The sequence below is a fragment of the Falco punctatus genome (assembly GCF_963210335.1).
Source record: "Falco punctatus genome assembly, chromosome: 6".
In the NCBI taxonomy this organism is placed as follows: domain Eukaryota; kingdom Metazoa; phylum Chordata; class Aves; order Falconiformes; family Falconidae; genus Falco; species Falco punctatus.
The window spans coordinates 76,433,798-76,456,640 of record NC_137585.1 but is presented as its reverse complement, the minus strand read 5'-3'; the positions used below and the strand labels follow the sequence as shown (position 1 = coordinate 76,456,640).

The 22,843-nt window shown below is 42.7% G+C and overlaps 1 protein-coding gene across 6 annotated transcripts in view; it reads right to left on the bottom strand.

Moving 5' to 3' along the window:
* The window catches only part of LHFPL3 (LHFPL tetraspan subfamily member 3), a 323,142-nt gene that overhangs the window by 166,924 nt on the left and 133,375 nt on the right, over positions 1–22,843 (bottom strand). The window lies entirely within an intron of this gene.

The following is a 22,843-nucleotide window of genomic DNA, read 5'->3' as shown; positions in this document are numbered from 1 at the left end:
CTGAAACATAACAAGTTCAGACTGGATATAAAGAAAAACTTTTTCCTCGTGAAGATATCAAGTAGTAGGGCAGGCTGCCCAGGGGCGTCACACAGTCCACGGGAGGTTTCCAAGACCTCACTGGATAAAGCCCTGAGCAACCTTGTCTACCCCACAGCTGGACCTGCCTGAAGCAGGCTGGAGTAGAGACCTGCTAAAGGTCCCTTCCAGCCTCAACAATCACGTTTCATCCTCTTGGATGAATTGCTACTGAATGTAGCATCGCAGCATCTGAAGATACAAATCTTTATTACATGATTGGTAATGGTTTGGATGGAGCAGGGAACTGGGAACAAGGGCAGCGTGTAAGGACCCACTGCCCCCGCACTGCCGGGTGCCTCCTGTGCAGCGAGGCACGGGGCACTTCGCACGGGAGCTACAGCCCGAAAAGGGAATGAAGAGTTTACACCGGCTATGGTTTGTTTGTACCCAGGTTCCCTTCTCATTGTGGTAATGCACGGCGTTGGGGCGCCGGGCGTGTGCGGCGGCGGCGGGGCGGCCGCTGTGCGCAGGTGCCCGCAGCCCCCCCCGCCCGCCAGCCCGTGCCAGCCGGCTCCAAGGCGGCCCCGCCGCTGGGCAAGGCCGAGCCCTCAGCCACGGCGGCGGCGCCCCCGGGGGGACAGATCGCAGCGGGGGGGACCCCGGGCCGGGGCAGGGGGTGCCCGGAGGGGGCCGTGCCCCCGGGGGCGGGCAGCCCGCGCCGCGCCGGAGCAGCTCCCGGCAGCGGGGAGCGGAGCCCCGGCCGGGGCCGGGCTGCGGGCAGGGCCGGTGCCCCCGGGGGCGGGGGGCCCGGGCTGGAGCAGCCTGTGCCCGAGGGGCTGCGCCCCGCGGGAGGGCCCCGCGCAGGAGCGGCCCGGGCAGAGCTGCAGCCCCCCCGCGGGAAGGGCTCCCGCTGGAGAAGGGCCTGGAGCAGCGTCTCCCGCGGGAGGGCCCGGGCTGGAGCCGGGCGGCGTGTGAGGAGCCTCCCCCGGAGGGGGCCGGGGCGGCAGAGGCGGCGGGGGAGGGACCGGCCGCGGCCCCGGCCCCCGGAGCGATCTCCCTGCCCGGACCCCCGCGGGCCTGGCTGGGGGGGGCTCCCCTGCCCGCCTCGGGGGCACGGACACCAGCCGGGGTTAAACCACCACAGGGAATAAGCCCTGACAGGGTTACTCATGGTTCATTGCATCAGTGAGTTGGCTTAGATGGCTGCCAGTGTGGATCTAAGAATATCTGCCCTAAATTTTTTTTAGCACTCCAAATACTACAAACACTTAGCCCAGTTGCTTTCCAAAGGGATTATTTTTCTCCACTGAAAAGCAGCCAGCTCCACAAAGCTGCTTGAACTCAGTTATGGCCTGAGCCAAGTTGATTTTTAACATTAAATGTTTCTAAATTGCTTTGGGGTCCACAGATGACAGTTCTTACGAATTTGCAAAGAAGGGTTTAACTCTGCAAACACCCACATCACACAAGCAGTTCTTACTCAATGATATTGCCTCTAATTTTCAGTGGGACCATGGATTTTTTGTGTGAATACGAAGTATCAGAGTACCTGCCAGCCAACTCCAAACATTTCAAAAACACAAGACAGTCCCATGGAAAATAATGCCAGCTTGAAAACTATGAGATTTGAAAGATTCTTTTAACAGGCTGATTTTCTATTGATAACTGCACTTTTCAGGTTGACTTTTGAAGCACCACCTTTAAAATAAAAATGATAAAATCTTCATTTTTAAAAAAAACTACAAGTTGGATTTGTGACGACTTGCACCTCCCAGAAAAGGAGGCTCGGGACAAGTAAGACAGCAACTTACGTGCTGGTCACACAACCAGCATCTAGCTCGGGATAAAGTCCTGTTTTCTTGAAGAGAGAAAGGAAAGGTCTTTGAGAGAGGGGCTGATCTCCGCCAGAACTGGTTAGGTTCAAACCACTCCTGACAAACGCATATCTTGGACTTGTTGTCAGGATCATCCAGTGATGGAGATACTACAGTCTTCCGCAGCAAACTCCCCCAGAGCTTTAGTGTTTTAAAACAAAACCTAATTCTCCATGTCCTTCTATTTAAGCAAATTACTTCTTATCCAGTGTACAGGGGATATGGAGAGTCTCATCGCTGGGACAGGCAGCAGAACAGATTTCTGGTGTGAAGACAGACATGTCTTCTATCAACCATCTTTTCTTTGGACTAAACAACCAGTTTTCTCTCAAGCTTTCCTACTACACCACATTTTCTAAATCTCTGATTAGTCTTACTGTTTACCTTTGCTGCTCTCCAACATGATCCACTTGTTTCTGGAAGTGCAGCGCCCAAATCTTGACCGATTACTCCAGCTGAATTTTCACTTGTTCTCAGTGGAACATTTCTTTTGTTATTTAATGTCTTATATGTATCATGGCTCTGCATTCCGCAATGGCGGTTGCTTTTTTTTTTTGGAGAAGGATGACACTGCTGACCCATGTTCTGCTTGAGACCCACTGCATCTCTTTCACCATTCTCTGCCACCCAGAGGACGCTACTGCCGCATTTATAGACTATGTGTGTAATAGTCTCAGTTAAGCAGGATCTTACCAGTGCTCAGTGCTTTGCACCAGCTGCTGCTGCTGTGTACAGCAGTGCTATGGAGCTTGAAAAATATGCAGACTTGTTACTGTAGTTGAGCAACTGGATCATGCACTGACAAGCCAGATGTGTGTAGTTTATGAGAAGACTGACAGAGGTTTACAGACACATATATCACTGCGTGGAGGGACATGCACTCGGGGAATGTTCAAACATGAAGACAAACTGGATGAGCCAAACAGCGGCTACTGGCAGGAGATTGTATGCATTGCATATGGATAACAACGTTACCAGGTTTAAGAGAGAAACGCATGATACAACATACACTGAACTCATTAGACACAGAGGAAGGGAAGCTGTGGATGGGGTTCGTTTTGTTTCAGACTGCTGAACATTTGGGCTCAGTGCATTCTGGTCATTCTCCTGCAGAGAATCGAGCTCAGCCATGCTGTATGGATGACGAAATAAATCCAAGTGATAGGTTCAGTGCCAAGTCAGGTTTTTTTGTGAGCAGACAGGTACCCTATTAAAAAGAACTGAATTAGAAAGAGGACCTGGAGGAGGAACCTGTGCCTGGAGAGTGAGCAACGTGCTGTGCAATCGGTGGCCAATGGGTGAGGGAGGCTGGGAAAAAAGTTACAGAAACTTGCCGAGTAGCATGCTACACTATTTCAGAATTTTGTCCCAATCTGGGAGATAGATCATTTTTAATTCTAAACCTGTCATCCAGCTCCTTTGTCACATGTAGATTTTTAATAAGCAGCCTCCTCAGTCTCCCATTCATATCACTGAGCAGCTTTAGGCTCAGGATGACTTGTGGAGTTTCTTGTTGGAAATTAATCCATGGTCTTCATTCTGTGAGCATGGCTATCGCAGCCAGCGCTCACCTACCACAGTTTCCCCTAGACAAGATTTCCCTTTCCAGCTTGCTTGGAGATCCCCATGTGAGAAGACACCGAAAGCCTTGTGACATCCCTTGCTCTCCCTTTGTCCCCAAAGTCTCCTGCCCTTGTTCTAGGAGGGAATTTTATTTTTTTTTTGACAATTTGTTCTAGACAAATTGATGTTGGCTTTTTTCTGGCACTGTATTACCCCTCCATAATCCATTCTAAACACAGTGAAGAACTTTATAAATACATAACTGAATTAAATATTTCCTATCTAATCTTTAATGCAGTCTACTCACAGTTCATGAAAATATTTACGCAGAGACACACTATTGTGTTTTCCTGATCCTTTCCATGTAAATGTTTAACATAGCTGCTCCCTGCACAAATTAAAAAAGGTAATTCCCTGCAAATGAAGTAAAAAGCTGAGACTTAATTTGTGAGGCCAGTCACTCACAGAAAAACCTGGAACATTCTTTTCCAGAGGCTGAGGCAGCTCTGGCTCCAAAAATTACAGCTCTGATTTTGCCCCCAAACTCCTTTCAACATTTATTCAAGTATTGAAAAAAATTTTAAATAACATGAAGTACTGCATTATACAGCAAGGTCCATAAATCTTTCTAGTGAACTTCAAGAGTTTCATAAGTCTATTTGGAAAGTACATAGGAAATATTTAATTAAGCCATTAATTTATTTATAAAACATTAAAAAGGGTCATAGGTAGTTTATGGGCATGTAATAAAGAGATTATTAAGTGTTAAAGCGTACTTATCAAATCAATCTAATCTCCAAAGAGAAGGTTTAATTAGCATTTCTACAAATTCTCCTGCCCTCACTGCCATTACATTGCAAATGTTACACTTTTCAGCAAGCCTAGGAGAAGACACAGTACTCTTTCTTGAGCATTTGTACTACAGCAATAATTCATGGTTTGGATGCCAGGACACCGGGACTTTGATTAATATAACAACGTATTTTATGGTATCCCTGGCAGAAGCTACGAGAGATCACAATTTATACTGAAAAGTGAAGTCAGAATTCTTATTCAGAGCAGAAGGTTTCAAGATAAATGATACACTACCCTACAGGCTTCGCGCAATGGTTATTGATTGTATTTTATTAGGGAGTGGCGTAACTTAACCTTAAGAAATACTGCATACATTCAAGATGCAATTTATTAGGTGGTTTACATATCAAAGAAACAAATTTCCCACTAGCACTCAGATATTAAAATAGTGCTCAGAAACCACATCCACACATACACTGTCCCCTGGATGCTCCTTATGTGGGACTGGGAGAAGAACTGCCCCAGGAGGTGAGATTTCACCCGATCTCCCCAGAGGGGTCGCAGGAGTGGGAGGATCTGTCCTCCAGCCCTCCACTATTAGCCCATGGGAAGGGGAAAGTTTCCCACCAGACCTCTGCCACGGACAGGCACTTTCAAACCAAAACAAATCCCAGGACTCTCTCCAACTTTCAAACCATTATTTTCTTAAACACAGGAGGTATTTTTGTTTCACAGAATAACACAAATTATAATGATGTACTTTTTTTCCACAAAAGCAGCTGAATAGCATTATGTCACTGCCAAAGAGCTGGGGAGTCAATGAAAACCAACACAGTATCATAAATTACTGTTTATTGCTAGACAAATAAATGACTGTCTTTGAAAACAGACCTACTTGCATGGTTAAAGTTTAAAACAGTGTTTATGGTAGCAATTTAAACTCTTAAAATAATATGGTTTAAAAATAAAAAGACCCACTGTAATGTGTCTCAGCTGCATTTCTGCAGAATAGTCTTAAATCGTTCCAATGACTTAATGCAGTCTGTAATTTATCAGCCCAAATAAGTCAGGTTTGTCAACCACAGACAGAGATATATGTAATTGTTAAATTATATAAACTTCATGTATATTATGAACTCTTCATATATCAAATTGCTGCCTTTAATAAGTTGCTTCCTATATGCAAAGAGTGTATGATTACATGTATCTGAATTTTTTTCTTCAAGTCCAATGTATTTTTGCAAAGTCTGGCAATATGAGTGATCAAAACAGGCCTTGGAGTAAATGTCGTAAATTAGAAGGGAAGAAAGAAAAAAAAATTATGAACCTGTTGTAGTATATCAAGCTGCACATGAAAAGCTCACCCATGTATGCAGTGAACATAGAGAACTTCAGAGAAGGCAGCAGTGCTGATGTATCTGCCCACACAGACACACTGCAACATTATACTCCTCCTTGGATTTTGGTTATATAAATATTACTATTGAGAACTTTAATAGCATTTTCCTTCCTGCATTTCTTTACAGGCACTACTTAATCTACCCATCAGACCAGATGAAGCATTATTAGCTGTTAATCTGGACATAATTATCAATAATAGCCCATTAACATACAAGAGGTGAGAAGCAGAACTGGAAGATCCTGGTGGGATCCAGGTGATCCAGAGTGCTCTCAAGAACATTGAGAGGGTGCCAGATTGCCAGAGGGCAACTTTGGAGATCCGTATCTCGGGGGTAGCTTGCAATTCTACTGTCACAGACAGTCATGATAGTGCCAAAACCCTTGGCATCACTCATTTGATGCTTGCATTCAGGCTGGGCACGAGGGTGGGACCCAAGTGTGCCTCCTGTAAGAAGTGTGATAATCTGTGTGGATCACCGTTTTGCAAACAGGGCAGTGTCACAGTACATTGCCTGTATTAGAGAAAGGATTTCCAAGCGTGCCATAACAAGTGACTATGAAATTCAGCCTACATGAGAACCAGTTTGCCCTTTTTAATGTTGATCAGTAGCTTGAAAAGATATTATTTGCTAGTATCTTGGGAACAGAAAGGGTATATTTTTTGTGGAAAAACTTAGTGGTCAATAAAGCTATTACTCACTTATTCACAAATATAGACTTATATGCTACCAACAGGGACCTCTGCCTTTGTTCCACAGCCCAACACATTAAAAGGAAAACTCATCCCTTTTCTTTGTGAATATACAAAATAATTTTGGGGGACAGAAAAAAATAACAATGTCCTCTATGAAGGAAGAGGAAGAAGTTGTCCATGCCACTGTTCAGCAGAGTTCTCCATTCAGCCTTGCAGGACAGTTGAACTATAACAGGAATATAGAGTCACAGGATAATTTAGGTTGGGATGGACATCTGGAGGTCCTCCGAGCCAATCACCTACTCAGAGCAGGATCACTTTCAAGCTTAAACTCTTCAAGACCTTGAACAGCAAAATCTCATACCTCTCCAAGGATGGAGACTCAACAACATTTCTGGCTCCTGCTCCAATGTCCGACAACTCTGTCAAGAATTATTTCCATGTATCTTCTCAGATTTTTCCTTGCTACACATTGTGTCCACTGCCATTCATTCTTTTCCTGTGTGCCTCAGGAAAATCTGGCCTTTTCTACAACCTCCTGACGTTAGCTGAAGACAAGAATTACAACTCTCCTTAGCCTTTTCTTCTCCAGCCTGAACATAACCCGTTTAGTCTCCCCTCATATGCCATGTGCTCCAGCCCTCTAGCCATCCTGCTGGCTAACCACTGGACTCACTCCAGTACATCAATGCCAACATCTCTCTCTGGCACTGGAGCTCCACCTTGGACACAGTGTAACAAATGAGACCTCAGGAATGCTGAATATAGGGTGATAATCAGGGCCCTCTCCTCATGCTAACACAGCCCAGGACCCATGTGGCCTTTCCCACACCAAGGGCACCCTGATGATTCACAAACATGGAGATGGCTGACCACTAACTGGGAGGGCTGGGCTACAGCTGAACCTGTGGCCCACGGACAACTGTTAATCCACAAGCTCCCCTGCAGTTTTGCCAGCATGGAACCACTCTCAAATGTGACCAGCATGGTTCAACAAACTAGCTGTCATCACCTGATAAGACCTGTACAATTTGGGAACCTGGAGGCTACCACATGGACTCAAAACTTTGCAAAGCAGCTGTGCAGCACCACTGCACCACAACCTGGCTTCATCCCTCTCCACACGCCTGCCCAGCTCAGGTGCTCCAGTGGAGAAGTAGCAAGGGCTTTGCACGCAGGAGAGCGCTGCTGGTTGAGCTCTTGTTTCTACTTAGGCAGAACAAGTCCACTCTTTGGGGTCAAGAACCTGCTTGCCTTGCACAAAGCAACCACTGGAGTTGCTCGAAGGGCTAAGAAATTCAGGTCAAAACAGCTTCATAAAATCTATAAAGACACACGCCCATAAATTTATCCCTATGACATGAGTGACTAAACAAGATATGAACCTCCATTTTACCTTTTTCTCCATATTGCACATCCTTTTTTCCTGCTGCAAATCATTATGCATCCAGGCTTTTTTCCAGGTTTCATGCTATAATGTTTGAACACCAGATTTCATTGAAAAAGAGAACGAATTTCCATTTGGTATTATGAAATACAATAGAATAAATAATTTCTGTTGTAATAACGAGTTCTTACCAAAGTTTCCTTTGTGGATAAAATGTATTACAGAATTTTAGGAAACACTTAATTTGATTAACAGTCTTCTACATTAATCCTTTGCTCAGTCACTCTTGAGAGCTGCATTAATTTAACAGAAGCTTTGCCAGGCTGCCTGCATGGACATGGATCAATATCCCAGAAGGCAACCATGCATAAGCTTTGATTTGTGACTTTATGATCAAGTAAGAAAGTCCATCCAATATGAATACTAATTGAAATACCCTGTTATGCCTACTTTTCTGGAGTGTGGCATTTAAAACTGAGCTGTCAAAAAGAGGCTGCCATCTCCTATTACGCTTTTGATAAGGCTTCTGACTACAAATATGTTGAAAAGTATTTAAGACTTTGATACTGTCCCAGGTTTTAGGTACACGGATTACTCAATCCTGGAGGTCATCCTGGATTTTCTAGTACGCACAGCAATACTGCACAGCCATACTCCTCCGCAAAAACCACATCTCCATGAAGCCAGTACTACTTTCTATGTGAGGGGAAGTAAGTGGGGCTATGAACCTGCCTCTTCCAAGATCCCTGCTGAACACCTTCCCCAGAAGTAAGGGCAGAGCTGCAACCACGTAAGGACAAATCAAATTACCTTTTGTGTTTCTCAGTGAATCAACGAGCTGCTCGGCAGTCAAACAGAGATTTTCTTCCTTCAAAAACCAACCTTTTCAGCATAAACAAACACAAATGTATATTCACACAGCCAGAACAACACGACTGGGGCTGCAGGGTCTATAACTGCTAAATTTAACCCTGCAAGCCCATCATAAAGAGTTCAAACCAACACCGCTAGGTTAAGCGCATAGTTCGGAAAGGAAAAATAGATGGTGGTTATAAAAACAGAAGGGAAAATTAAGGGATGAAATTAAAGAAGACCTGATGGTTGCAGAAGAGTATTTAACTCCTTTACTGGAAAAAGCCTTGAGGAATATTTCAAAACAAAGATTAGTGTTACAGACACTGTGCTTGGGATTTAATTATTCAAGGTGACCTCTCTATAACTAACACCTATTCAGTATTAAACTGTATTTCTTTGATATGGTTAATGGCTGATATAAGGACAACTATTACTAAGGACATTTTCTGGAAGGAGAGGGAACAGGGTGCAGGAGTATGGAAATCTGAATTCAAGTCTTGCAGACTTCTGCTGAAGAGTTTTCCTGTTTTCTGCCAATTTAGTACACATGGGAACTTAAGGTGAAGCATAATGCATGTTTTAACATACTACTCCAAAATCCAAATATTAAAACTAACTAGTTTGTTGAAAGACTGCTTTCACAGTACAAACTGTCTGTCCCACTGGTCTTCTGGACAGGACAAGTGGATTCACTATCGTGTCCAGAACCAGGAAGAAGGTTTAAGGACAACTTCTTCTGTTGCTTTCTTGTCTCTTGGGACTTTTCCATACTGAAACTGTTCAGACAATTTAAGTGGAGGTATGTTTAAATCACTTAAGACTCATGCAAATTCCCATGTGAAGATATATTACTCCGATTCTCATCACTATTTTACACGTGAAGCAATTTAGGACATTAATTAGGTGCAACTAAAGCTTTCAACTGGCTACAGTTTTCTTATGTGCTTTTTTCTGTTTCTCTCCTCCATCTTTCCTTTGCAATTTTGACTACCTGGTAGTGATTCTATCTGGGTTTTTTATTTCTGTCATCTTTGGATTCAAAACTTCAATTCCATCACTTTTTCAGTTGCCCATGCCAGGTTCATTTTCCCTTGTGACTGTTTTTCTCTGAGCTAAGTGCTTTCTCTCTGGCTGGCCAACCTCAACCTTCAGTTTTCTTTCATTGCTTCAAGGTGAATTTTGCCTTCATATTACATCTCTTTGTTCCATCTCCATACATTCTTTACCTCAGCTTAGTGAGTAATAGACAACTGACATTTGTCTCAGTCAGCTGTCTCATTGCTGCTTTGAACTGACCACCAGACCAGCTCCAATCCTCCTGTATATCCCATACAGACAGGACTAGACTGATACCTAGAGAGGAAAGTGGTCAGTAAGCTGAGCTTCACAGGCTAAAATCCTACTTATAGCTGATGAAGATACTCATAATAGAGAAGAGGGAGACCAGGGCATGCAGCAGGATTTGCAAACAAGATACCTGTATGAAGAGATTTCTCGTGATTTATTCCAGAAAAGTGAAACCTGAGTGTTTACAAAGCTCTGCAATCACTTGACTCTGCATTTCAGTTGACTGTCTTTTTTAACTGCTCTATTTCTAGCTCTCTGAGCATGCCCAACTTTTTAATGTTGAATAGATAATTTGATCCATTAAGTTTTATTAGCAGATTTGGGTGAATGCTGCTAAGCTCAGGAATAAAACTAGCACAAAGATGGGCTGGTAGGTTGTAGTTCTGGTAGATAACATGGAAATTTCATACAGTTTACTTCCTGAATCACCAAACACTACAGCTTTCTGGCAGTGCTCTCTGAAACAACTTGATCATCCATGCAAAAAGAGTCAGATTCTCCTCTACACTTTTTGCTAGTGAAAAAGTCCTGGGATCTACTGGAAAGCAGCACCATTATATCATGTTGTTTCTTACCCCAGGACATGATCACTCTATACAGCATCCTCTGGCAACCTGTGGTGATGAGCACACAAGCAGCTAGTGGAGGTGAATCCTACCTTTCCTGTTTGCAACAGGTCAACAGGAAAGAAACACAAATGTCTGTGCATGAGACCGCGGTGTGCTTGTATCTGACTATCCTTCATTTTAACACTACCACACTGTGGTTTCCAGTTCCTTTCGTTTAAATCCATCTTGTACTGAGACCGCAAAGATGCTCCTCTTTGGTGCCCTTCAGACAGATCTAGCTGCTGCTGCTAGAGACCAGTTCCCTGGTGGCACCTGTAACCAAGCAGCTAGTCATGCTGAGAGGGACTGGAAAGCACCCAAGGAAAGCTTCTGTTTCTAGATGCATAGAACTTTATAAACACAAGACAATCTGACAAAGGCACAAAAGAAACCACAAAATAAAGTGACTCTCTTCTAATCCACACAAACTACTGTTAGCATGGACGAAAGCAGCTGTGGGAACAAAACCTGCCTGCAGTGTAAAAGAAAGCCCACTGGTGTTAGTGGTCACTGAGGCTTGACTCCCCAGGTCTCTTCCCTCTGTCATCACCACTTCCTTTTTTTAACATCATATAAGAAACCCCCAATCAAACCAAAGATTCTTGGAGCAAGTAAAACCAGCACATAAAAGAAAGCTTCTTCCGGGGACCCTCAGACTAAGGTTTGGGCTAGGTTAGCCCATCTGGAGAGCCTTCAATAAGCATGAAGGCAATGCTGTGCAGAGGCAGAGAAACAGATCCTGTATAACGGATCCAGGCCATCTAATATTCAGCATGGAGAATATCATGGCATCTATCACATCTTCAGAGCAGTAATAAAACAGAAAAGCCTGCTGGCATGTTGGACTGGATATTTAAGCTCTGATGAAACTCCATTCCTTGCCATCTAATACACAGTTGGGACATGGAAGGAAGAATACCTGGGATCATTCTCTCAGTATAAATGGGTTGAAACATAACATTTTAAAACTTACAATACTTTGATAACAGAACATAACATGGAAAGCTGTTTGAGCTTTCCATCTCTTGGGATGGGAGCTAGGACTACAGGTGAGCACCTAAATGAGTGAGGAGCAGTGCAGCACCCCACCAGGTAAGCAGCACCCTTCTCACATCTTTGGGCCAATCAAGCACTAACTAGAGAATAAAGACATTTTAAAAGGGTATTTTCCATGGAGTGGCCTGGATTGACAGTAATGTGTATTTTCAGAAAACAGCTTTTTGAAACCACTTACACATGTTTAGGTTTGGAAACCAGCTACGGAGCCTGCACATTGTGAAATACAATGGATGTTTGTACCAACTGTAATTGTCTATTTATTTGCATGCCACTGAGTATCACCAGACACTCAGACAGCCCACAGTGCAAGGCTGGGAAGACAATACAACATCAAAACCAAGTCAACCCAAATGATACACTGCAAACTAAAATAAACTGAACATGAAGTTTTAAACCAGAAGGGAGGGTCAGCTTGGAGAGCTCACAAAAATCACAGAGCTTTTGGGATATTTCTAATTACTGTAAGAAATTACATGCTAAGAACATATTTGCTCATTCAGCTCACTCAACAGGTGTTTATAGTAGGCAATCAAGGTAATCAACACAAACAAAACAGCTTCCAGCTCCCATTTTGGTCATGTCAGGTCAGTACCATCCAGGAAGAGGCAAATGCCACTGAAACTAATACCTCCACCAGCTGGATTAGCAGATTATTTAGCAGCTTTCTCAGAGATTTCAAAGCTAGAACTGGTCCTGCTTGTTCACTGCCAGGCTCTGAGAAAGAGAAGCAAATAACACACCAGCAGATCTGACATCCAACCTGCTATGCTCCTGCTCACCCACCTAAGGTGGATGCCTGTGATGTTACTCCTCACACAAGGAACCACTTCAACTGACAAGTCTCCCTTCCACAGCTACTGATGCTGGAGTTAACAGTGTTTTCTTCCAAGCTGTACTGCACACAGGCTGGGGCGCCTTCCCTTTAAAATAAATATACCTGTCACTGCTTCTGTCTTGCAGGGAGAATAAATGCTTTCAGCAGGAAATTTCTTGTATTTGGTTTCAGACCTCAGGGCAATATTTTTCTACAGCATCTGAACTTTAGATGTTTTGGTGGGTTTTTTAACTGTGAGGAAGGGACATGGAAAGACATCTTTTGAATGCTGAAAAAAAATATATTTTCACAACCTTTTGAAAGGCAACAGCTCTGAAACTTGAGCTAAGAAATCAAATTCTTCCAGAGAACAAAGTAAATTCTTCAATTCAGTTAAAAATACCAATTAATCCTCTTTCCTTTTTGTACAAGAGCCAGCCTCCTTTGCTGATTTCACTTACATAACATTTACTTGACAATGTATTTTTCACACAGACATGGTTTGCTAGTTGTGATAGTGGGTGATTTGGTTAACTGCATTTATTCATGAATCTTTAAAGTGTTTTTTTCTTGCCATCAGTTTATTCATCTACTATTGCTATATTAAATATTTTTTTGCATCATTCACTCTACTGTACATTGGAAGTTCTCTAAGGGATTTTCTCTTTTTCTTTAAGGCAAAAAGTATTTTTTTTATGAAGCGAAGAATCATTCATGTTGTTATTGAATTTGCAGCAGCTGTAGTAGTATCCTCCCACTTTCTCTGCTGGATAACAGGAGCTCACTGTTTTCAAACCCACAAACGAAACCTGGGGAAATACCAACATTTTCACAAGGAATGTCTACCAGAGATCAGAGTAGGGAAGAAGTGCAGCATGCAAAACCCCAAAATGCTCACTGGGGAAGGAGAAGGTGCCCTTGCTTATCCACATGGAAGCGTATAAAAGTGTAGCCATGAAACGTGCCTCTTGTTACAAGCCTGTGGCTTTGCTTTTTCTGCTCCAGTGTTGCAAAAATGCTTGTTTGTCCCCAAGTAACATTTTTTGGTTGTAATAGAGAGAAACAAATATTTCCACATGATGAAAATACTAATACTCAAGTCTGTAGGAAGTCATAATGGGAGGAGGTTCCTAAAAAGATAGAGTAAGTCCAATTTCAGCATTAGACCAGCTGAGAAGTGCTAAGCTGCCTCATTTTTCTTTTCTTAAGTCAACAGTTCTTGCCACTATTGTTTTTCATTAATATTTGTCTTGTGGAGCCTCATTATTCTGTAAAACTCAGCTTCTCTCATTTTAAAATTTGTTTCCCTCTGAAGTAGTAAAAGTAAATATCAGTTCAAAAGCAAAGGGTAATTTATTTTTAAAGTTATTAAAAATTGAGTATTACAAATATAATCTCATTACTTTAAGCAGTGTAGTAATTTTAAGTTCCTCAGGGTTAGGCTTAGCAGTCCCCTGAATAAAGGTATTTCTAGTAGAAAAAAATATTTATTTGTGTGTGATTCATCAAGGCACTAATTTTTCAAATGCACAGAAAAATAAATCCCTAGAACTATTTAGTAGTGAAGTTTTTTTTATAATAAGTTATTTCATTCAACAATAAATGCAGCTGTATGTTTAAATGCTATCAAAGGGAAGACAGATGATAACTCACATTACTACATACTGTCATGATCTTGGTTTGGTCCCTAAAATACACAAGTCTGTTGTGTAGCTGGAAACTGAAACCACTGCAGTCACAGAGCCTGTGCTGCCTCTTCAATAGGATTGTTTATAAGGAGAAGGGGGGTGGCAGAGAAAACACTAGATTTTTTGCAACAGCATTATGCAGTAATACCATGTAACACCCCGGTTCAAATGGGGACCTCTGTCAAGTAAATAAAAATGTTTTGGTTGCACACAGAACATTGTATTTGACACAACAGGGCAATTTTACCAGGCTGTGGATGTCATTAGAGCAGAATCACTTCTTGGCTTTTCCAGTATGATTTCATACTCTTAAATCCTCCCAAGCAGTTTTAAATCCCATGGAACAAACTCCTTAGCTTCCCCTTCCTGGGGCCTTGGTGCTCAGGATTATTTCCTGAGATGCTAAACTCCATCACCTGGGGGAGAACCCTGGGAGACCCCTGCCTCCCCCACTGTAGGTAAACATTCACAGCTGGGCAGGGGTGATCAAGGGCTGAGCCCCACACTGCATTACTGCTGTATTTGGTGCATCTGCTGGGGAGTAAGGGGCAAGTTATGCATCACCTGTAATGCAGAACCATGGCTTTGGCATCATAGCAGTGAAGCCCCCCACACCAGACCCCTGAGATCACCTGACAACATTCAAAAAGATAACAAAATGCCCAGTATGGTTAAAAAAGCCTCAGCTTAGATTTCATTGTTATTAAATATTGTATGGAAATAGCACTAAGATTGTTTGGTCTTATCTGTCTATACTGGCTTCTTGGAGATACCAGAACAGCATCTAATGCATATTTCTCCCACCGTCTGCTAACTATGAGTTTCTCCTTTAATCACTGAAATGGTAGGCTCTTTTTGCATCCTCCTATTGTTCAGGGAGCTAGACGATTCACTTCCAGCAAACACAAACCCAGTAATAGGCATTTTGGGGGTGAAATTACATCTTCCATGTTCTGCAGTTACTATGGTTACCATCCCACAGCAACCCTGCATGCATGGCTAAAAGAAACAGTGCAAAAAGAAATGTCCACATTAAAAACAAAAGGAGAATCCCGACCTAAAAAAATACAAAGTACCAGTTGAGGAATCTAAAAGACTTATTTTCCACATTGACAAAGGAAGAGGGATATGTCCATGGTCTTGTTGATAAGCTCCCTTATTTAAGCTTTAATGCTGGAGTAGATTTTTGTCCCGTCTAGAACTGGGAAGATGAATGAAACGTGGTCTACCCTCATGCTCCAGAAATCAGCCAGTGTCAGCGCATCCCTGGGAAGGGGAGGACGGCTGTTGCTGTTTTACCAGTCAGAAGCTAACACCATGGGGCCACAAACCACAACAGTATTCAGGCTCCTGATGCCAGCCTGGGCAGGCAGCCTGTCTTCCTCACAGGGGTTAGTGGGAGGTCAGGGGTTATGGTGACAGTGGGAAGCTTGAGCCCTGTTATGAATTGGGCCCACAGCAACAGAAGGACTAGGTGGCTACAGCTGACTTTTGTTGAAGTGATGTGTCTCAGCCCACGGATGCAATACTCGGTATCAGGCCAAAGCCTGAGAGGTGCCTGCATCTGGAGCTGTCCCCCATAGTTCTGGCAGACTAACACAGCTTAGTTCCTCCTTTGGACCCAAGCACGACCAAGACCCTCAACAGACCCTCCCATGCCAGGCCCGGAAGGAGATGGATGCAAACTTCTCTGAATGCACCTGACCAATCCTGCTGGGAGAGATGCCTGTACAGCAGATGTCCAGACACCTTCCCAATGAATGTGGCTAATGTTGGTGGAGCCAGGGACATCCCTGACCTCTTCCCCATCCTGAAACATCACAGGTGACAGCACTAGTCCAGGTCATGAAAGACCTGGAAGCCCCATGAGAGCGATAGAAATCAAGCCCTCAGCAGGCCAGAGGTGCTTCACCCCGTGGGGAACGCTGGTACCTGGCAGAAGGTAACTGGAGACTGACTGGAGCAGAGAGCATGAGCAAAATGAAATCTGTGTCTCTGCCTGTCCAGGAGGAGGAGCCCCAAGTTCTCACTTTTCCGCAATGGCTAAGGATTTGTATCACCATAACCACAGCGGAGGAGGTGGGAAGCTTTCCTCTGAGGTGAGAAATGCGAGTCTGATTGCCCCCCAGGCTGACCAGACACCGACACCACTCTCAGACTCTCACCCACAAACCACAGCATCCTTTGATGAACATTTACATCCCGCTTCCAGGCAAAGACATCACTAACTGAAAGCCACAACAGCTGTGACTCTAAGACAGACCTTAGGATTCAATGGCTATTTCAGCAACTGAGCAACTAAACAAGAGAGAACTATGCCAGTGGCATCACCAGGCAAGTGAATAAGCCACCCTTCTTATGGTACAAATGTACAGCCATTTGGCATGGGAGAACTCTAAGTATAAGTTTGGGAAATGCTGCTGTCAGCAAAATTAAAAGCATGCAAACAGTGAGTGGAGGGGAAAGACTGGGGTCCTCCTGCATACCAGGAGGGACACGCAAGCAGGACCTGCGTTCTCCTGACTCACAGTCTGGCTGCAGTGACAGATGCTGGGTTTCACTGCACATTGGCATGATGGCAACTTCTACTTCTGTGTAGGGTAATAGTCTACTTAGAGTGGTGATGCTGTGGAATAATGCAGTTTATGTGAAACCTAGCAGCTAGCCTAGTCATAGAAGGCGATGGTGTTACTATCCTGCACCTTCTTACTGTTGCTTTTTGTACGTGGACATCATTATATCACAATCTTCAGTGTTTCCACTGAAAAAAATGCAAACTGAATACCACAGCCTTATGATATAGAAAAAGAGTTCCTAATGATTTTATTCTATGTTTGTTGATTTGAGATTGCAGCACCAAGAAGGTCATTTCATTTCAGGATCACCTTCTTCTATCTGGTCTACAAAGGCCGACTGAAAGCAGAGCAACATCTGAATGGCAAGTTCTTTCTTCAGTGTGTATCTCAGAGGAAAAGTACAATTTCAAGAACAAATGACAACAAGGTAAATCCCCATTCTTCATTAACAAATGATTGGCATGGGGTGTTGTGAAATGTAAGGGAATAGAACAGAAGTGTGAAAAAACATCCTGAATTCCCCGACACTTCCCTGCTGTGTCCTTAGGGCATTTCGAGACCTACCTTGGAAAAAAGCTTTGCATAATAATCACTGCTATGATTAGAGCAGTATTTTACATTATATAATAGGTACAATTCACCTGATAAGCATTGCAAGAGGAATTACTTGCAATTAAAGTTTCAAAATGTTCCAGGCTTTAAGGACTTCTCCCTCTCAGCCTAACAAAACAGCCCCATCAGTTTCCTCAGCAGTCCCTCAGTAAAACTCACTTTAAAGCAAGAAATTCTGTGAAATTCCCTCTAGATGACAAATTCATAACAGCAATAATACCAGTGGCTCCAGGGCTATAAGCAGCTCACCAGTGAAGCATTACTGGTCAAATAACTGCAGCCTGGAAGCTGAGCAAAACTGGTTTTAGGAGTGACAAGATGAACAAAGACCAAGCATTTACCATATGCGAGAGACACAGTCAATTTGGATCTAACATGGACTTGCAAGCCAGTGAAGAAATGGCAAGTTGCAGTATGTTTGTAAAGACAAAAAACAATCCCAAGAGGATTCTAGGAGGAAACATCAACATCATGCAACTTGGGATGCTGAGGATGCCCTGTACCCCAAAACTGAAGCTATTGACAGTGGAACCCAGCAAACCAGTGGAAGGATGAGCACAACACCAGAGAAACTGATGGGTATTAGAAAGTTTTGTGCATATATAATTTTAACAATTTGGACTTGTGTTCATTGTGATCATTGTAACTGGAGTAATAATAACTCTTTCATTGGGCTATTGAGACTTTGACTAAATTCTTGGCTTTAGACCTACTGTGTTATCCCTTTGCACCCAGCAAGATTTCAAGATTAACAAGCTGGTAGGATTTCAAACAACCTATTCTGTAGCTTGGATGCCACAAATTAGTAACAGTCATCCTGAGGATACACTGCAAGCTAAGTGAAACATGCACCTCTAACACTACAGATATGCTCTCTTGGGGAAATCAGGCATTGCCTTCCATGAGTTCACGTTCCCAAGCTGCAGATAGACACAGACAACACTGATATCAGGGTACTAAAACAATACATATGCCTGAAATAATAAAAGCTAACAATTTGATGCTTCTTTTTGTATATAGAAGGCAGCAAAAAGCAATGAGATATAGTTCAGGGCCCCTCCTCTTCTCACTCTTACTGATTTATATTTGGCTGAACTGTATTTAGAATTATTTATGTTCCATATATAGTTGTCCATAAAAAATAAGTATGTCCTTTGAGTCCTAAATCAACTTCAAATACTATGGCAGATTTAATCATAATGTATAGTTTTACAACCTCCACTATGTACTTAACTTGAATTGTTCTTTTTTTCTTTTTAGCAGCATTTATTCTACCAATTTAAAAGCCAGTAAGCAAGATGAAGTATTCATGGCAGTAAACTGTAATTCTGAAGTCATTAGAGACTAGTTAGTGCTCAATACAAATGCTAATGTGGTTTAAACTTGATATAACCTTTTAGATTTAAGTCATCACCAAATAAAATGTTAATAAAACTTCTGGGCTGTATCTAGGTTTCTTTTTGCATTAGTAACCTTGCTATTACAGAATGAACAATAACCAAAAATCTGCTTTTCTGAAAGAATAGTTTCCAGTATAGCAAGTAACAGTAAGAGGAAAAAAGTCTGAGAAATCCTCTTTCATATGAATTATGAATGCAAGAGACACTGTATTTCTGAACAACAGCAACATCAGCAGGCAAATACTACTAAATACTGTTGAGAAATCCACAATTAAAATTGAAGCAAATTTGGCCGTAAGTAACATATCACTCCATCAGTGACACTTCCTTACCAGATTTATAACCATTTGTGCAGCCTTTAATCTCCAGCAAAATCCTGACCATCCAACTGCATATGCAAACTTCATGTGTTTAATATGTTTACTGTCCTTGTTTCAGTTTAGTTTTTAAGGGAGAGTGACAAAGAGTACTTCTGTGAAAGAACACATCCCACAGGAGCAAATATCCTACGCAGTTTGGCAAACTTCTGAGATCAGCAACCCAGTTAGGGAAATCCACCCATTTCTATCCCTGCCCATCCTATTACAAAAGCAGCCCGCATTTCAGTTATGCCACAATGTGCAATGTTTTATGAAATAAAATGTCCATGAATTTACAAACCAACCAAACCACAGGCACCTCCCAATGTATTTTACTGCTGGATGTGCTGCATCTGGCGGTCCCAACCTGCAGCCCACATCATCCCTGGAGCAGCTGTCCTCAGAGTGGGGATGGGCTTGGTGGGTCCTCCAGTGTGCTGTCAGCCAGAGACATGCTTGCCAAGCCAGCCTGGGGGCAAGAGCCATGCTCAGCTTTGGGAATTGTAAATTCAGCCTGATAGATCAGACAAGGAAGAGTGGAAAGGAGAGAGACCAAAGTAGACTTGAGGAACATCATCTCCAAGGACTATTTCTTTCTCTTTTTCACATGTAAGCACCTTCCCTGCCTGGAGGATCTTATGTGCTCATTTTGGTGCCATCAGCTGCCATTTCTGATGGTAGCAGGGCTGTCTCGCTCCACAGCGTCCAGGCCAGCTGACAACGATACCATGCAAAAGCTAACCAAGAGCTGAACAGCAAACTTGTCTGAAAATGGTGTTAGCACCCCTTCCTCCAGTGCCAGCTGAAGAGGGCAAGCATGTTGTTTAGTTAGGGAAGGAGAGCACTCACAGATGGGCCCCACTAGGACAACACTGATGCTGAACACTTGCTATCTAGGTACGACGTTAGGCAGGGCATTTTGCTACTTCGGAAGGGAAAAGGTTGGGCATTTTAAACCTGTGGCACCCCATATCCAGTCTCCTCATCCCCAGCAGCAACCTCCACATGGTGGGAAGTAGGCTGTGGAGGACATCTCCCAGTGACTCTGGACTGCCCTTCCCCAGTTCCCAGGTGGAGCTTAGACACAAGCACCCTGCTTGCCATGGCCCTAGTCTGTGGAAACAGGACTGTGCTGTGAGGTTTAATTACCTAACCACAGAAATAATTTTGCCTTGTTAACTGAAAATCACCATAGCTTTCTCTAGAATGAAAAAGCCTGAAATATAGAAGCAGGGGCTCCAACACAAATACTAGTTTGTATACACAGTTTGCCTCCTCGTCACATTATGACTATAATCCCAAGCACTCAGGATATTTTGTTTGCTTTGGTGAACAGATACAGACCCGCATATCTAATGTTTTTTATGATAAACTATACAGGCATAACTTTCTGCAGGCCCAGCAAAAATAATCTTGGATACTCTGAATGAGTATGACTGTGCACACAAAAAAAACCTAAACCACAACCAGCCACAACACAGTCAGAATACAAGTCCCAGGGAATAGATGTGGGTAGTAAAGTGAAGGGGGGTCATAAGCATTTCTTTGAGAGGCTGGTGCTATACCAGAGAGAGGAGTGTGGCTCTGTAATACATGGATGATTGCAGGGGAGAAGAAATGGTCGGATCAGTGGGAGGATAGAAGTATCGGGAATGACATTACAGGATCAATAAAATCTTCCTCCACCTCCCACACAGCAAATTGCCTGCAGTGCTACACGAAACTGCTGAGATCAATTTCTCAAGTTTTGCATTGGCTGCTGAAATCTGGGAGACAGGCTGAGTTTTTGCTCACCAAATCCACTAATGTAATTAACAGAGCAATGGAGTAAATAAGAATAAATCCTAAAAAAAAAATCAAATTGCATCTTATCTATATACAGTTTTGAATTAACATATTATTACTAGATTGACATACAGTTATTACTGCAATAGCACTCCTAGGGCTCCAGTCTGCCAAGGACGCATTGGCTGGTGTACGACAGAAGAGAGAGATGAAGGGTTGTCTTCATTATCAATTAGCTGAATATGGAGTTTGTACAACCATGGCAAATCCTTTGCGCAAAATCATTCTGCCAGTCAATACACTACTTGCTAGTATGAGCAATCATGTATGGACGTAGTTTTTTCCATGTTTTCTTAATTCTACAGATGACAGTTTTTATTGTCATAAAGGGAAACTACTGCAGCATGCATTGAGCAGCATCATTAACCATCAGGAAGAAGTCAGGATTCCCCCATGAGGAAGTGTTTTCCCTTAAAATGCACTATTTAATTGCACTCAAAACTGAAAAATAGAGTGGTTTCCTTTTGCAGCATTTGTTAGTGTAATTCTGAGACATCTGTCTGAAAACAGGACTCCATTTCACTGCTTCTTGTTCAACAAAGATATTTGATTAGCAAGAACTATGTTGCTCTTGTGAAACTTAAAGTTATATTTGAAATTAGGACCTTTTTTATTAGTATGCATTAAAATCTGTTATTGATCTCCTAGAGTTGCTAATAGAAGTGTCTTTTGTAATACAAAACCAAATTAGATTCTGATCAGGTTCAAAGTGTTCAATCAAAGATTACCTAGCAGCATTTTTAAATGAAATGCAGTTTGTGTTTGGCATTTCAGATAAGCTATTTGATTGAAAGTCAAGAAGAATGCCTAACAATGTAGCATCTCTCTTCCTTTGCTGGGCATCTAAAATGCATCTAGCATTCAACTGCTACATAATTGTTGACATATTGTTTTGTTCAGTCCAGAGCACTTTGACATTTAATGCATACTACAGTGGCTAACTTAAAAGGGACCACTGCAGTACATTAGTCATAAAGAGGTTAGGTTTGAAAGATTCAGCAAGTTTTTTTTAAGCTAAAGACTGACATGTTCATTAACAGAATGCAAATGTGTAATGCATCACTTCTACTGATCATATTACAATAATACTAGTCTTCATAGAGAAGTTATAAGATAGGTGAAGATACAGTACAGTGACCTTTTGAGACCTCAGGTAAGTTCAGGGATCCACTGTGCAAGGTGCTATACATGGGGCCCAAAGAGATGGACCTTGTCCTGAGGAGTTCGCAACTTATACTTGAAAAGAGAGATGTAAAGCAGATAGGATATTTCCATCATATCCACAAAGCCAATTCCAAATAGGGATATTTTCACCTCCCCTAATTCCATACTCAAGTATAGACTCTTACAATTATAGAATCATTTAGGTTGGAAAAGACTTAACATCAAGATTTAAGATCCAATATTAAGATGAAGCTAATACTGCCAAGTCCACCACTAAACCACGTAAACTGCTCCGTACAGTGAACAGAGATATACTTTTGAGGATGCAGTTCAGCTGATCTCCGCTTTGCAGAAAGCCAGCTTTAGTAGAAAAACCAGTCACCTACTTTTGCCAGACCTCCTATCTTCCCAGAGGTGGAGAGCCTGCTGTGCAGACGTGCAAGGTGTGGGAGCGCCATCCTCCACCAGCACACACATGGGCACTCACCTCAGGCATAGACACAGCTCTCGTCTCTCTTCGAAATCAATGGGTTCACCCCAGGGTGAAAACCAGAGCCCAGAGACACCAGGACGGTAAGCAATTGTGAAACCACGCTGAGGTAGTGGAGACCAGAATCCAGCCCTTTGGGATGCTCTTTGCTTCATCTAAACTGAAGATATTTTAAACAAGTCATCTTTGCAATAGATCTACTTACAGAACAGCACAAAGCCTCCAGGACGTTGAAACGTTGCAGCATTGAAAGGCTGCAGCTCTGATGGGCGGCTGCTGCACGCAGCAACT